Source organism: Tenrec ecaudatus, chromosome 1, assembly GCF_050624435.1.
Source record: "Tenrec ecaudatus isolate mTenEca1 chromosome 1, mTenEca1.hap1, whole genome shotgun sequence".
Taxonomy (NCBI): Eukaryota; Metazoa; Chordata; class Mammalia; order Afrosoricida; family Tenrecidae; genus Tenrec; species Tenrec ecaudatus.
Genome location: NC_134530.1, coordinates 149475665 through 149491433, shown reverse-complemented (window position 1 = coordinate 149491433; position 15769 = coordinate 149475665). Strand labels below are relative to the sequence as shown.

Here is a 15769-nt window from a genome sequence, read left to right as displayed (position 1 = left end):
AAGAGTAAGGGCCAGGCATGCAGATAAATGGGGGCCATGGTGGTTCCGGGTAGGATTCTCCCCTTCCCCACAGGAGATCTGGCTCCATTCCTGGCCAGTGCACCCCATGTACAGTCACTGCCCATCAGTCAATGGAGACTTTTGTGTTGCCAGGATGTTGATCATGTTTCAGTGGAGCTTTTGGACTGAGGCGGAGGAGGAAGAAAGGTCTGGCAACCAACTTCTGAAAATCAGCCAACGAAAAGCCTACGGGGGACAGCGGTTCCATCCACACTAGACACGGAGATGGGACAGGAGAGGGCACTGTCTGATTCCACTGCATATGGGGTTGTCATGAGTTAAGGGCCAACCCGAAGCTCAGCTAATGACAACAGCAACCTGTTAATAAGGCCCCTCAAAGAGCCTGCTTTAACTGGAAACACAGGGAATCCAGGACAGATGACTCCTCCAGAACCAGTGGTGAGAGTGGCGATGCCTGGAGGGTGGAGAGAATGTGGGGTAGAAAGGGGGAATTGATTACAGGGATTACATATAGCCTCCTCCCTGGGGGGAGGGACAGCAGAGAAAAGGGCAGGGGGAGGTGTCACACAGTGTAATATATGACAAAATAATAATAATATATGAATGATGAAGGGTTCATGAGGTTGGGGGCAGTCGGGAGGGAGGGGGAAAATGAGCAGCAGATATTAAGGGCTCAAGTAGAAGGCAAATGTTTTGAGAATTATGATGGCAACAAATGTACATATGTTCTTGACACAATGGATGTATGTATGGATTATGATAAGAATTTTACCAGCCCTCAAAATGATTTTTAAAAAAAGAGCCTGCTTTGGTATTTTTATGGCCACTGTATTCAGGGAACAGAAGTATGTTAGGCTGTCTTCTCTAGAGAAGCAAAACCAGTGACACTTGGATGTGTGTGTATAGAGAAAGAGAGTTATACCAAGAAATGGCTCACACAGCGGTTAAAAAAGACTCATCATCATCCAGTCAATTCTGACTCGTATGGACTCTATACGAAAGGGTAGGATTTTTCCTGGGGGTTTCTGAGACTGTCACTTTTTTTTCTTTCTATTTTTAAACGTTTTATTAGGGGCTCATACAACTTTTATCACAATCCATGTATGCATCAATTGTGTAAAGCACATCTGTACATTGATTGCCCCTATCATTTTCAAAGCATTTGCTCTCCACTTAAACCCCTGGTATCAGGGCCTCTTTTTTCCCCCTTCCTCCCCACTCTCCCCTCCCTCATGAGCCCTTGATAATTTATAAATTATTATTTTGTCACATCCTGCCATGTCTGACGTCACCCTTCACCCCCTTTTCTGTTGTCTGCCCCCCAGGGAGGAGGTCACATGCAGATCCCTGTAATCGCTTCCCTCTTTCCAATCCACTCTCCCTCTACCCTCCCAGTATTGCCACTCCTGATCCTGAAGGTATCATCCACCCTGGATTCCCTGTGCCTCCAACTCCTATCTGCACCAGTGGACATACTCTGGTCTAGCCAGACTTGCAAGGTAGAATTCGGATCATGATAGTAGAGGTGGGTGGTGGGTGGGGGAGGAAGCATTTAGGAACTAGAGGAAAGCTGTATTCTTCATCAGTGCTACATCGCACCTTTACTGACTCATCTCCTCCCCCAGGCTCTCTGCAAGGGGATCTCCAGTGGCTGGCAAATGGGCTTTGGGTCTCCATCCTGCACTTCCCCCTTCATTCACTATGGTAAGATTTTTTTTGTTCTGATGATGCAAAGGCTGGTGTGCTTCCTCCATGCGGGCTTTGTTGCTTCTGATCTAGATGGCTGCTTGATTACCTTCAAGCCTTTAAGACCCCAGAAGCTATACCTTTTAATAGCTGGGCACCATCAGCTTCCTTCGCCACATTTGCTTATGCACCTGTTTGTCCTCAGCGATCCTATCATGGAGGTATGCACCCAATAATATGATGAGACCGTCACTTTTTGTGGGTTTCTGAGTATGCTAGAGGCTTTTCTTGACTCTTGTAGCTGCAGGGGCTGATGATCAGGAAGCAGGAAGATGAAGCAGGAAGGTCACAGGCTGGTGGATGCAGAGCTGAATGAATCTAAGGTTGGCAATTCATTGATGACTCTTCAGATGGGCAGGCAATATAATAGGAGGTAAATGAACCAGATACAGGATCGAGATATGGCAGCAGTGAGCTAGCTTCTGCACAGTGTAAATCTATACTAAGAACAAACCACACCCCAAAAGAAATCTCCCTGCATTGTATCAAGGCAATGACCAGATTAAGGAGGTGTTACTCTGTGGTAGTTACATAATCTGGTGTCAATTTGGGACTTGAGAGGATTAAGAGTGAAGGGGTGGAGTCAACTCTGTCAATCATGAGGTTTCTAACCCAAAGGATTAGAAAGGATTCTGGGAATTCTGGTATTTCCTCCTTGGAGGTGGGAGACACTTTTCTTTCTGCTCCCTTCCTGTGAGACATCCCTGAGGAGAAGCCACATGGATCTACTCTGATGCAGCCCTGGGAACTGGAGGGGCTACATGGAGACTCCTGCCAACACTGAGATGCCTCTACTGTCACTGGCTTTGCACCCACTGGCCTATGATCTTCCTGCATTCAGCGTCATTGCATGTGTTTCGTGAGTCTGAATTGGATTTTATAGATTGGTATTGGACATATCGGCTAATATCAGATTTATGACCTTGGACTGGATTGGGTTGGGATGTTTTATCATTGTTCAGTTCCTCTTGTATATAAACCTCTCTCTTATACACTTATGTGTTTCCCTAGTCTACCCAGATTAACACATCAGGCTTATGGACTTGATCTGGACTGAGTTGGGATGCTTTCTTAATGTGCAATTACCCTTTATATAAAACTCTCTCTTATACATATATACACATATGAGTTTCTATGGATTTGTTTCTCTAGTCTACCTGGTGGTTCTCAACCTTACTAATGCTGTGATCCCCTACACATAAAATTATTTTCATTGCTATTTCATAACTGTAATTTTGCTACTGTTATGAGTCAGGCAACTCCTGTGAAAGGTTTGTTCAGCCCCAAAGGGGTCAGGACCCACAGGTTGAGAACCACTGCTCTATGATCTCATCATGGAACTGACTGCACTGTGCTAGGTCACATCATAGGAGGACCCTGTCCACCCAAGTAGACATAAAACACAACGATCCCAAGAATCCAACCTCATTGATTTGTTACACAGTATTATTTTGTGTGCAGAATTTCCAGAAGGGCCCCAAACTGAGTTTGGATTTGAGAAATTCAGGAAGCAGGGGAAACAGCCGAGCAGCCCCCTAGGCTGGAGGAACCTCCACTGCTGCCATTACTGACCCCCGAGTGCCTATGATACTCGGGACAGAACCATCACCTCCACTGCCCCAGAAAAGCCAACCCCTCTGCTACAGGCTTGCTGAAAGACCCAGCCTTCTGCATGCGATCACTAGCCCACGTTGCTCATGTGGCTTCCCACGTGTCATGCTTTGTCTGGACTTGGTGGCCCTGGGTGCCCAGCTTCAAACACTGGGGAATCCAGTCTCCACAGTTCAGGAGGGCGCATCAGAGGGGGCACCGGGTGCTCGAGTGACGGCACAGCCCTGCTGCCCTCCACACCCGTGTGCCGTGTGGGAGGTGCACATGGACCCTTGTGCTCCAAGTCACTGTCATACAAGCTTGCACCTGGAAGGGACCTCAGAAACATATAGTTCTGAGGTCTTTGAACTCGGCTTTGGAGATCTTAGAGGACTACCAGGGACTGTCATGGGGGTCAAGGAGTGGACTGGGGTGGGGGTGGGGGAGAAGGGCCCCCACTCAAGGTTTCATAATGTCTCAGCCTTGATATGTTTCAGGTTCTGTGCTTAAAAAAAATTCCTTTTTTAATTGGCGAGAAACCAGAGGCTTAGCGAGGAAAATATCTTACCCTAGTCATAAAACTAGCGAGAGGCAAAACGGACCAACACAGCAACTTCGGGTCCCAGGGAGGTTTCTTGGGTTTCACTGTAGTACCGGACGGTGTGCTCATTGGGACTTGCCCAAGATGCAGGCCTTTCTGGGTCCAGCAGAGGTAAGGATGCTCACCTGACTGTAGCTCCAAGGTTTTTGTCTTGGAGAAGCTCACCTTGGCCCTTGAGTCCCAGCTGGTCCCATGGCCATATACCCTTTTCTTTGGCGCTCTCAGCACAATTTCATGCAGCATTTGCTTGTTCTATGGTTTTGTGTCTATCTCTCTGGGAAGAGAAGACGCTCTACGGAGTCAGGACTATATCAGCGGTTCATTGCTCTATCCTCAGAATGCCCAATCCCCCAAAGGGGTGGAAGTTGGGGTAGCCAAGCCTAGGCCCTGCTCTAGGCTTTTCTAAGGGGTGGAACACAGCATCAGGGCATGGGCATGGGCAGAAGAGTGAGACCACCCAATGCTGTCCTGGTCTGCTCACTGATAACCTGTGACAGTAGTTGGGTAGTTATTTGTTCTGGGAGGGGCCCTGGAAGAAAGGCCTGACAAACTACTTCCATAAAGATTATGGCCAAGAAAACACTACAGCACTCAGTTGCACCCGGTCACACATGAGGTGGCCACCCGTGTTAGTCCAGGTTGGCTAGAGGAACCAATCCAGAGATGCTCAGAAAGAGCTGTATATAAAGAGTGCAGTAGACCCCGTTATTCCACCGCATAGGAATGACACAGAATCGATTTCGACGCGAAACGTGGAGCATATTTTATATCCGAGCTCAAACAAAACATTGGAATCTGAACCGACGCACGTGCTTTTTGTAAAAAAAGCAGTTTGGTTTTGTCGACTCGGCGTTAGACGGCGTTGCTAGTTCTCGTTGTTTAAACCTTTTGCAGCTGTGTTCCAAGTGTTTTGCTATAATTTTCTTGGTTTTTGTGGCTTTTTGTACTGTTTTTAGATTTAAAACATGGGTCCTAAGAAAGTTTTTTTGAAGAGAATCATCATGATAAGGAACAGGTTAAACTGTGTTATCGATATTGTTGATGATAATTTAGTAAACCCTTTTAGAAAATAGTTAAAAGGCAAAGAAGGAAAAAAAAACCCTTCTGAAAAGCAGCGACTTGGATTTTATGGCAGGTGATTCCCCTTCCAAACAATGACTCTCTCTCCATCCTCCTCTCCACATCCGTGTCCACAGACCCAGATCCTCATCAATCTCAAGGTATGGCCCATACTGTAGGTAAAAACTTTTTAATGTTGTGTTTCTTATATAAATTATATTATTTAACTCTGAATGCATTTACTTTGAAATTTCTGCGTAACGTTTTGTATATAAAGGAAAGGTTAGGGTAAAAACTTGGTGATCAAGAATGGATTAATCCATTTTCAGTTATTTCTTATGGGAAAAATTGATTTGGAACTCGGCTGCATTGCTTCTTGACACTCCTGTATATATTAAGAAAACATCCCAGTCCAGCCCTGATCAAGTCCTTAAGTCTGATATTAGCCTATAAGTCCAATACTAGTCCATAAATCCCTCTTCAGACTCATGCAGCCACATGCAACGGTGCAGACTGCAGGCACGTCACTTGCCAGTGGGTGCAAAGTCTTGAGCCAATGGCAGTGACGCATCTCCAGAGGTCTGGCAGGCCTCCAGCAGGTCTTCCAGGGGATTGCCAGCAGGAACGTGAAGCAGAGAGAAAGAGGGAGGAAGTTGCCAGAATCCTCACGAGAAGGCCATGTTCATAAGGAGGCATCAATCAGGCTGTGACCTGAGTGACAGGCTAGACCCCACCCCTACACTTATTTATCAAGTTGACGTGAAATTATGTCATTCCCACACCATCTGTTGGAAGTGACTGGATGGCAATGGGGTTGTTTTCTGTTGGTTTTACTTCTCCATCTGTTCAATGGGCTGGTAAGTCCAGTCTCACGTTGCTATTGTGAATCAGAACGGAGAGAATGACTGAGACTCAGGCCTGACAGTCCCCTGGACAGTCACACTCTGATAAGAACTGTCATTCTCACCTTGGTGTTTGGAAGTCTCTTGTAATGAAAAGCCAAGGCGGAAGGGACAGAGCTGCTCCTAGCTTCCCTGAACCTGACCTCCCTGTTTTTACAGGACAGTCATTTCTATCAAACCTAGGCCCACAGCAGGGGCACTGCGCTAAGATGGAGTAGGACTCCTTCCTGGGGCTTTTGGGATTGTAAGCCTGGTTGGAAGCAGACTGCTGATCTTCCCCTTGGACAACAGCTGGGTTTGAACCCCCAGCTCTGTGATGAGAAGTCCAACGCTTCATCCACTTTCCCAGCGCAGGATGCCTTCATTGCTATGGTCTAAAATCAAACAATAAGTCACAGCAAAGCAAACCGTAGGCAAAGGGAGAGAATACAGATGATCACAAAATAAGAAACCAGAAAACCACGTGTGACCTCATAGTCCCATATTAATATTCTGTTATGCATCCTCCCAGCCTTACGATAGTCACACCTGTCAGTTTGTATTGCCCGCGTGCTTTCAGCAGCAATATTTGCAAACATTTCATAGGTGGTAATGCCTTCATGTCGCAGGATTTCTGCCTTCTCTGCTCCTTTCATGTCGCTTGGAGACCTGGCTCACCGCGGACACGTGGTGCTTGTCCATTTCCCTGCTGGCGTGTGAGCCCCCATCCTCTGGGTTCTCGGCTCCCGCATTTCATTTTCCTTCAGTCTGGTGCCCCTCTAGTTCCTTTTTCTGAGAGATTTTCACTTGGATCACGACTTATTGTTCATTATAAAATAGATTCATTCATAGGGCGAAACCATTTCACATGGGATAAGAGTGTTCCATACAAAGAATGCCCCTTTCCCTCCTCCACACGCTCCCGTTTCTTTCACCGGGAAACCGATCCCATCCTGTCAAATCCGTCCTGACTCAGCGTCCCTATAGGACGGAGGAGGACTGCTCCGCAGGCTTGCTGAAGCGATCAGCGATCATCTCTATGGGAGCAGGTGGCCAGGTTTCTCTGCTGTGGAGCAGCTGGTGAGCTAGAGCGGTGGGTCTTCTGGTTAGCAGCCGAGCATTTAACCATCAGGGCTCCTAAGGAAAACTATAAATCCCAGAGCCCAAGCCAAACTCATTGCCATCAAGTCAATTCAGATTCATCGCAATCTGAAAATCTTTACAGAAGCAGACAGCCCCGTCTGTCTCTCGCCGCGCAGCTGGCGAGTTTGCATCGCTGAGCTGAGGGTTAGCAGTCCAGCCCCAGCCCATGGCCCCTCCAGGACTCCCTTCGGATGACTGTCAAAGTGAGCCACAGACTCACTGCCATAGAGTTGACGACGCCTCGCAGAATGACTAGTGAGGAGTAATTTGGTGCACCTGGAGGAAATCTTCCACGTACACTGGCGTGTATGTGTTAACGTGTTTGTGTGTTTTACATCGTATTGGACAAGTAGGAACATGCTACACACACACACACACACACACACACACACACTGTTGTACACCTTAGAAATGTCCTGAATTGATTTTTAAGAGTGTTCTAATTCTTCCTCCTATTTTCTTTCTTTCTTTTTTTGTCAGGGGGCTGCTGCCTTGATCGGCACCCTGGGCTCGGCGGGGGGCACTGGGGACGCAGAGTCATCAGTCACTAGTCTCAGCAGTGCCAAGGGCAGGTCAGGGTTCAGATGGATGGTCTCTCCGCGGCTAGGCGCCAAGAGGCAGTCACTCTCCAATGGCCTTGCTGATCGCCCACCTGGCAAGGCTTACTGGGTGGTGGGGGCTGCGGACAGTGTTTAGCCCAGTGCCCTTCCTGGCCACACTTGAAGGGCTCTTCCTCCCATTTGCGTACTCCTTGCCACGCGGTTCCTCTCACCAATAAGAGGAGAGTATTTCCCTGTCCCCGGCATCTGGGTTTGCTTTGGACAATAGAGTGCTGTAGAAACGAGAGTGTGCCTCTTCTGAATCTAACCCCCAAGAAATCTGTGTGCTTCCACTTGTGGAAATCTGTCATGGCCGCACGGAAAGCCCGGGCTAGCCAATTGGAAGATGAAAGCCCATGTGGCGGTCAATCATTCCAGCCAGACTGTAAAAACCACACTACACTGCCTGACCACACAGAATGTGAGAGAGCCCACCCAAGATCCGCAGAGCAGACTCCCATTCCACATCTGGCTCTAGAGTCAGAAGTAAGGATGCCTGAGCAATAAACATGCTGATGCTTTTAATGCATGTGTCCCCATCACGGTCCTGTTCCCGCTTCTGGAGTCCCACTTGTAATTGTCATCCATTCGTCTGCTGCCTATCATGCTTCTATCATGCCTATCTGCTGCCTATCATGCCTATCTGCTGCCTATCATGCCTATCTGCTGCCTATCATGCCTATCATGCCTATCTGCTGCCTATCATGCTTCTATCATGCCTATCTGCTGCCAATCATGCTTCTGTGACAGTTTTGTTTGTCCTCCAAGTCCTTTTTATCATCCCCACTCCTCTGAAAACCCTTGGGCAACCAATGTGAGCTCTTTCTTCTTTGTAAAAACAATTTTAATGGCACGTAACCCATGGATCATACAACTCAATCGTTCAATCATATCAAGTATTATCTCTGTATTGGTCTCCCTCATCTGCATGATGTGTCTTTGTTTTTCCTTTTCCTGTTTATGACTTAATAAATAATCACCTTACTCATCTTCCTGACATGATCGCTGCAGACAAAATGGGTGCATAGTAAATGTGGTGAAGAAAACTGAGGGTGCTTGGCTATTAAAAGTTATAGTGTCTGGGGTCTTGAAGGATTGTAGTCAAACAAGCAGCCATCTAGGAGGGAGGCAACAAATCCCAACATGGACGAAGCCCACCAACTGGTGTGATCATGAGGTGTTACACGAAAAGGTGTCAGAAGTTCAAATCCAAGCAACCAAATCAATGTGAAGGGATGGGCATTAGTGGAGACCCAAAACCCACCTGCAAGATAATTGGACAGTCCCTCTCAGAGGGCCACATGGAAGGGATACTAAATCCAGGGTGTGGTAGCATACTGATGAAACACATCACTATCCTCTAGTTTGTTAATATTTCCTCCCCTTGCTATTATGGTTTTTATTCGTTTTACCTCATTAACCATGCTAGACTTGCATTATGTTAGACAGAGTTCTCTAGAGCAGCAGTTCTCAACCTATGGGTCATGACCCCTATGGGGGGGTCGAATGACCCTTTCACAGGGGTCACCTAAGATCATCAGAAAACACATATTTCTGATGGTCTTAGGAACCTAGACACTGCTCTTCTATCCGTCTCCAGACGGGTCCACCCACATGCAGATACACCCACATACCAGCACTAAGTGTGAAGACTGTTACCAATGCTACACCATGCTTTAAGACAAAATTTCATTGTTTGCCATTAGAAATAAATATTTCATGATATATAATTACATATTATTTTTGTGATTAATCACTATGATTTAATTATGTTCAATTTGTAACAATGAAAATATATCCTGCGTATCAGATATTTACATGAGGAGTCATACCAGTAGCAACATTACAGTTATGAAGTAGCAACGAAAATAATTTTACGGTTGGGGATGAGCACAACATGAGGAAATGTATCAAGGGGTCATGGCATAAGGAAGGTTGAGAACCACTGCTCTAGAGAAACAAAACCAGGACACTTACAATTTTATATATCTACAACACGAAGAAATAAACAGCTAATTAGTCCACAGAACAGTACAGAGGGCCACAGTTCAAGTCACTGCCAAGAGATAGTTAATAATATACTGGCAGTCCTTCAACTCTTGAGGGCCACTGAGTTCAAGTTAAGGAAGGAGACAGCTGAGTCTTCTGAAGGGCAATACAGGCATTCCAGCCACAGGCAGCAAACAGCAGGGCAGGTTACCAATAGTCAGCCAGACAACACGGTCCGACAGTCCCCAGCTCAAGTGATGTATACACCAGGAGTATATACATTGTTTATTTGTATAATTAAGATTGCTTGATATATGGAAGCCAAGATAGATAACCTTTCAGAAACAGTAACAGGAGTAATGGTTCCTTGAGGGAAGGGGAAATGATGGGTGGGGGGAGCTGATAGCACTGATGACTACATAAGCCCACTCGAGGGGAGCGAATAGCAGAATTGTATGTGAATGGATATATTGCCTGGTGTAAGATGTGGTAAAATAAGTAAGTAAATAAATAAATAAGAGTTTGGGGAGGGTAGAGGGTGAGGATAAAGGGGAGCTGAAATTAAGGAGTTCAAGAAGAAAGAAAATGTTTTGGAACTGACTGTGGTAGCATTTGTACAATACTACTTGATATGATTAAACTATGGAATGTTATGATATCTTTAAGAGCTCCCAATAAAATGATAAAAACAAAATGATCTCTTTAAATTAGAGAGGGAGCGGAACAGAGATTATGCTTTGAACCACTGAGTTTTGGAACAGTTACACAGTAGTAGCTAGCTGACATTGATGTTTTTTATATGGATACATTAAACAAATTAATATGTATGAAGCACCCAGGACAGTGCCTAGTCTATAGTAAGCTTCCAAAAATTGCTTATAAATAATGCCTGCAAAGTATTCCCTTATTTGTTGCACATAATTTATTCAACTGGTTTTCATTTGCTGAAAAGTCAGATCGTTGACTTTTTCTACTATAAAGAATGTTAACGCCCAATTTAGAAATTTTTGTAGATCAGTGGGAAAAGCATTATTAAAAATGCCATTGCTGGCACAAAATATATGCACATTTTGGATGATGATAGATAACATCAATCCACTTTCTAAAGAAGTTTGTCAGCTTATTTCTCACCATCACGAGATCCAACATTATTTTCACGACAGCATCAAAATGTGTGCCATAATTTATCTAACCAAGCCTCATTGTTGACCATTTAGCTTATTTTCTTTTCATCCCAGTAGATATATATTTTCATATAGTCATGATTATGTCTAAATGATACATTTCTGGGAATAGCAATTTGAGTCACAGGTTAGCACATTTTAAAGGTTTTTGAATATAGTTGTTATATACCATTGAATGAGTTCCAACTCAGTGACCCTACTTGTTTAACCCTTTGTTGCAGCTTCTCTGTCCATCCATGTCATTGAGGGTCTTCCTCTTTTTCACTGACCCTCTACCTTACCAAGCACGATGTCCTTCTCCAAAGTATGTGAAATGAAGCTCGCCACCTTCATACCTACGCTCTTTGCCCTCCTCACACTGAAGGAGCATAATTCAAATGCACCAGTTCTTCTGTAGCCCTCTCTATTTACAGTCTAACTTCACAAGCATCGGAGGTGATTTAAAGACCATGGCCTGGGTTAGACACACCTTAATCCTCAAAGTGACATCCTTGCCCTTCCACAGGTTAAAAAGGGCTTGTGCAGCAGATTTGCCCAACACATCATTTGATTTCTTGACTGCTGCTTCCAGGAGCACTGGTTGTGGATCTAGCAAAATGAAATCCTTGACAACTTCAGTTTCCTCTCCATTTATCATGATGTCGTCTACTAGTACAGCTGTGAAGGTTTTGGTTTTCTGCCGTCCGTGATCTTCATCAGCAAGTGTTTCAAGTCCTCCTCTCTTTCAGCAAGCAAGGTTGTGTCATCTGCATGTGGTAGGATATTAATGAGCCTTCATCCAATCCCAATACTGTGCTCTTATTTATAAGTCCAGTTTCTTGGATAATTTGTTTCACATTCAAATTGAATAAGTATTTTGAAAGTCCATAATCTCGAAGTATGCCTTTCCTGATTTTAACCACTCTTTATTCCCTTGTTCCAATCAAATGACTGCCTCTTCATCCATGTACAGGTTCCACATGTACATAATGAAATATTCTGGAATTCACATTGTTAATGTTGTCCAAGGTTTGTTATGATCCACACAGTCTTTTCAGACTCAATAAGACACAATTAAGTCTTTCTGATAGTCTCAACTTTCAGTCAAGACCCATCTGATGCTGACACTGATGTATTTCCTGCCACATCCTCTCAACTTTCAGCCAAGACCCATCTGGCATCGACAATGATATCTTTCCTGCCACATCCTCTCCTGAATCAGCTTGAATTTCTGGCAGCTTCCTGTTAACATACTGTTGCAATCATGGTTGAAAGATTATCAGAAACATTTTACTTGCATATGATACTGACATTTTTAATGATAATTTCCATATCCTGTTGGGTCACCTTTCTTTGGAATTGGTAATAAATATGGAACTCTTCTAGTCAGTTGGCCAGCTAGCTGTCTTCAAGATTGCTTGGTGTAGTGCTTCATCAATGTGTTGGACCATTGCAATGGGTATTCTGTCCGTTCCTGGAGCCTTATTCTCCACCAATGCCTTCTGTTCAGCTTGGACTTCTTTCTTCAGCATTGTCAGTTCTTGATCGTAGGTCACCTCTTGAAATGGTTGAATGTGGACCAGTTCTTTTTCGTACAGGGACTGTGTGTCTTCCTTCCATCTCCTGTTGATGCTTTCTGCTTTATTCAATATTTTGTCCATAAAACCCTTCAATATTTCAACTTAAGGCTTTAGTTTTTCTTCATTTCTGTCAGCTTGATATATTGTAAGTGTGCTCTTTTTTTAGCTGTCTAACTCTTTTTTTCATTTTCATTGTAATACTTTATTTTGTCTTCTTGAGCTACTTGAAATGCTCTGTTCCACTCTTTAGTTTCATTATTTCTTCCATTTGCTTTAACTACAGTACATTCAAGAGCTAGTTTCAAAATATTTTTTGACATCCATTTTGATCTTTTCTTTATTTTTGGTCTTTTTAAATGACCTTTTGCCTTCTTCATGTATGATTTTCTGGGTGCTATTTCCTAGCTCTTCAGGTCTTCTGTCATTAGTGATCAATAATTCAAATCTGTTCTTGGTATGCTGTCTAAATTCAGGTGAGATATCCTCAGTTGTATTTTGGCTCTGGTGGACTTATTTTAATTTTCTTCAACTTGAACTTGAACTGGCATTTAAGCCATCAATGGTCTGTTTCACGGTCAACCAGGCCCTGGCCTCATTCTGGCTGCTGCTATTGAGATTCTCCATCATTTCTTCACACAGATGCAGTTAATTTGATTTCTGTGTATTCCATTTGTCAAGGTTCATATATACAGTCACTATGTACTTTGTTGACGAAAGGTATTTGCAGTGAAGAACTTGTTGTCTTTCAAAATTCTATCATGCAATCTCCAGCTTTATTTCATCATCGAAGCCATATTTTTCAACGACTGTTGCTGTTTGTAGCAACTTTCGCATCTCAATCACCAATTATTATCAATGCATTTTAATTGCAAGTTTGGTCATTTGAAGACTGAATCCTTCCATTTCTTCATCACTAGCTTCAGTTTGTAAGTTTCATCACTAGTTGTTTTAACTCATCTTCCTTGTATGCATGCAGGCTATGTCACAGACAGCATTGTATCTCAAGACAGATTTTGAAGCTTTTTTGCATGCTCAATGTGACTCCATTCCTTTTGAATTTGTTATAGTAAAGTGTTGGGTTGTGTGATTCAAAAAGTTCACACCAGTCCATTTCAGCTTACTCATGCCTAGGATATTAATCCTTGTGTGTCCTATTCCATTTTTCCTGCATTGACATTTCATCTACTCAATGTTCCAATTATTAATGGATGTTTCCGGCAGTTTCTTCTCATTTTAAGACGTGCCTTATCCTGTATAGAAAAAGGAGGCAAAGTAAGTGCCCTGTATACACCTCAACCCAAGCCCTGTCTGTGCCTGGTTTGTATTGTGAACGGGGCAACATGGCCCCAAGATAATGGATCTGACTGCTTGTTTTCTAAGGGGAACTAGTCGTTGCCTGCCGGCTTGTGGCAGTGGTCTCTGGCTTGACTGGCTTAAAAAAAAAAAAGATGTACCTTATCAATAAATAAAGGTCTAAAGTGCTTTACTCCATCGACACCACAATGACTGATTCCTTTACAAGAGGCATCTCTTCCCAGTCATGTGTTGAGTGCCTTCCAACCTACGTGGCTCAACACCCGGCACTCTATCTGACAGTGTTCCGCGGCTATCCATATGGGTTCTTCCCGTGGCTCACACCCACAAGTGGACAATCTCATTCTTCTTTGGAGTCTATTTTCTGTCTAGAAGCGCTACTGAAATCTGTTTACCTCGGATGGCCCTGCTGGCATTTAAAATACTGGAGCCATAGCTCCCAGCACCAGAGCACTACACAAAGCCACCCCAGTTGACAAACAGACGACCATGTAGAATACAAAATGATTCCTCAGAAAGATGGTACCAAATCTACACCCCCCCCACCAGCGGTACCACGGAAGAAAGGCCAGGCAAAGAAGGGGTTCATTAAAATGACAGCCCCAAACAAAACAAATGGAATAGTTCTCCTTTATGACACATTGGGATGCTGGGATTGGAATTAATGCCAGAGTGGCTAACACCACCACACTCAAATGCGGCATCACAAAGGTTTTCCTTACAGAAGTTAAAAATATAGGTACAGAAGAATAGAGACTTATACAGTGAGCAACCCCCTTCCCCATGAAACTATTCCACAGATTCAGTCGGAATCAAGTTATGGCCAACCTTGCTTTATTTGAGGAGCCCTGGTGGCAGAGTGGCTATGCATTGGACTGTTAACTGCAAAGTCAGCAGTTCGAAACCACCAGCTACTCCTCAGGAGAAAGATAGGGCTTTGTATTCCAGTAAAAAGTTACAGTCTCGGACGCTCCCAGGGGCAGAGCTACCTTGTCCTACAGGGTTGCTATGAGTTCGCGTGGACTTGATGGCAGTGAGTTGAGGTGTTTTATCCAGAACTCCCCCATCTGGCTATATTCCAATCTGATCCAAATAGGGCATTTTCAATGTACTTTCATTTCAGTAGCTGAGTACTCAGACGGCACGTAAGTAAAAGACCTCCTTTTCAGAAGTTTCTTCCTCTTAGGAGCCTCTAAGTGGCGACACAAATGGTTAAGCACTGCACTTGTGAACAGAGAGGTTGGCGGTTCAAGCCTCAGCAGCATCTTCTTGGAAAACTGCTGAGAATTTGTCCCTCAAAGGTCACAGCCTTGAAGAGTCCATGGAGGCAACTATACCCCCAAACCCAGGGCTCTTCAGGAGCTGGAATCGACTCCGTGGCAACTGGTTTTGTTTGTTGGTTGGTGTTTCCTTCCCCTTTCTCCTGGCCTTGGTGGGAATCTTGTAGAATCTGCTTGTGCCCACACTTCATGGCCCTGGGCCAGGGGAGGGAGGACCGCAGTGTGAACAGACCCTGTGAATCCCTGGGGGGGGGGGGGAGGGCGAGGGGTGTGTGTGTTATGCGCATTCCCTGCCCCAGGAAGCTATTTTTATGATCCTGCAGGAAAAGATGGATCCATCCCTCTTCGGAGGGCTTTCAGGCCTTGTTCTGCGTCCGCATTCCCCCAGTCACACATCATTCTTCATCTAAACAAAGCGGAGGTAGCTAATGCAATCTTCCCGTGGCGCGTGGAAGTACAAATATTGTGATGTGTGCTTACAGAGATTGCTGCCGAGTGGCAGCCTCTTCTCTGCCCTCTGCTGAAATTTTCCAGGCGGATTGGATTTTGCAGTACTAGTTGGTCACATCGCATCAACCGCAAGCTGGCACAATCCGAGGACAGAAACGCAAGCCGTTCTCTTTAATAAGGAAGTGCAGTAATGGCCTCATCTCTTGCCAGCGGTCCAGGGCATATCACACAGGACCGCTCTGTGGTTGTGAGAGGCCATTGCCTTGTTTTTCTTTCTTCTTCAATTTTTTGGGAACATTTTATCACAAGTTGAGTGAAAATTTACAGAGCACATTAGTTTCCCATTCAACAAT

The 15769-nt window shown here is 44.6% G+C and overlaps 1 pseudogene; it reads left to right on the top strand.

Annotated features, from left to right (window-relative positions):
• Positions 1–13591: 13591 nt before the first annotated feature.
• Positions 13592–13716, top strand: LOC142437835 (small nucleolar RNA SNORA51; annotated as a pseudogene).
• The last annotated feature ends 2053 nt before the right edge of the window (positions 13717–15769 follow it).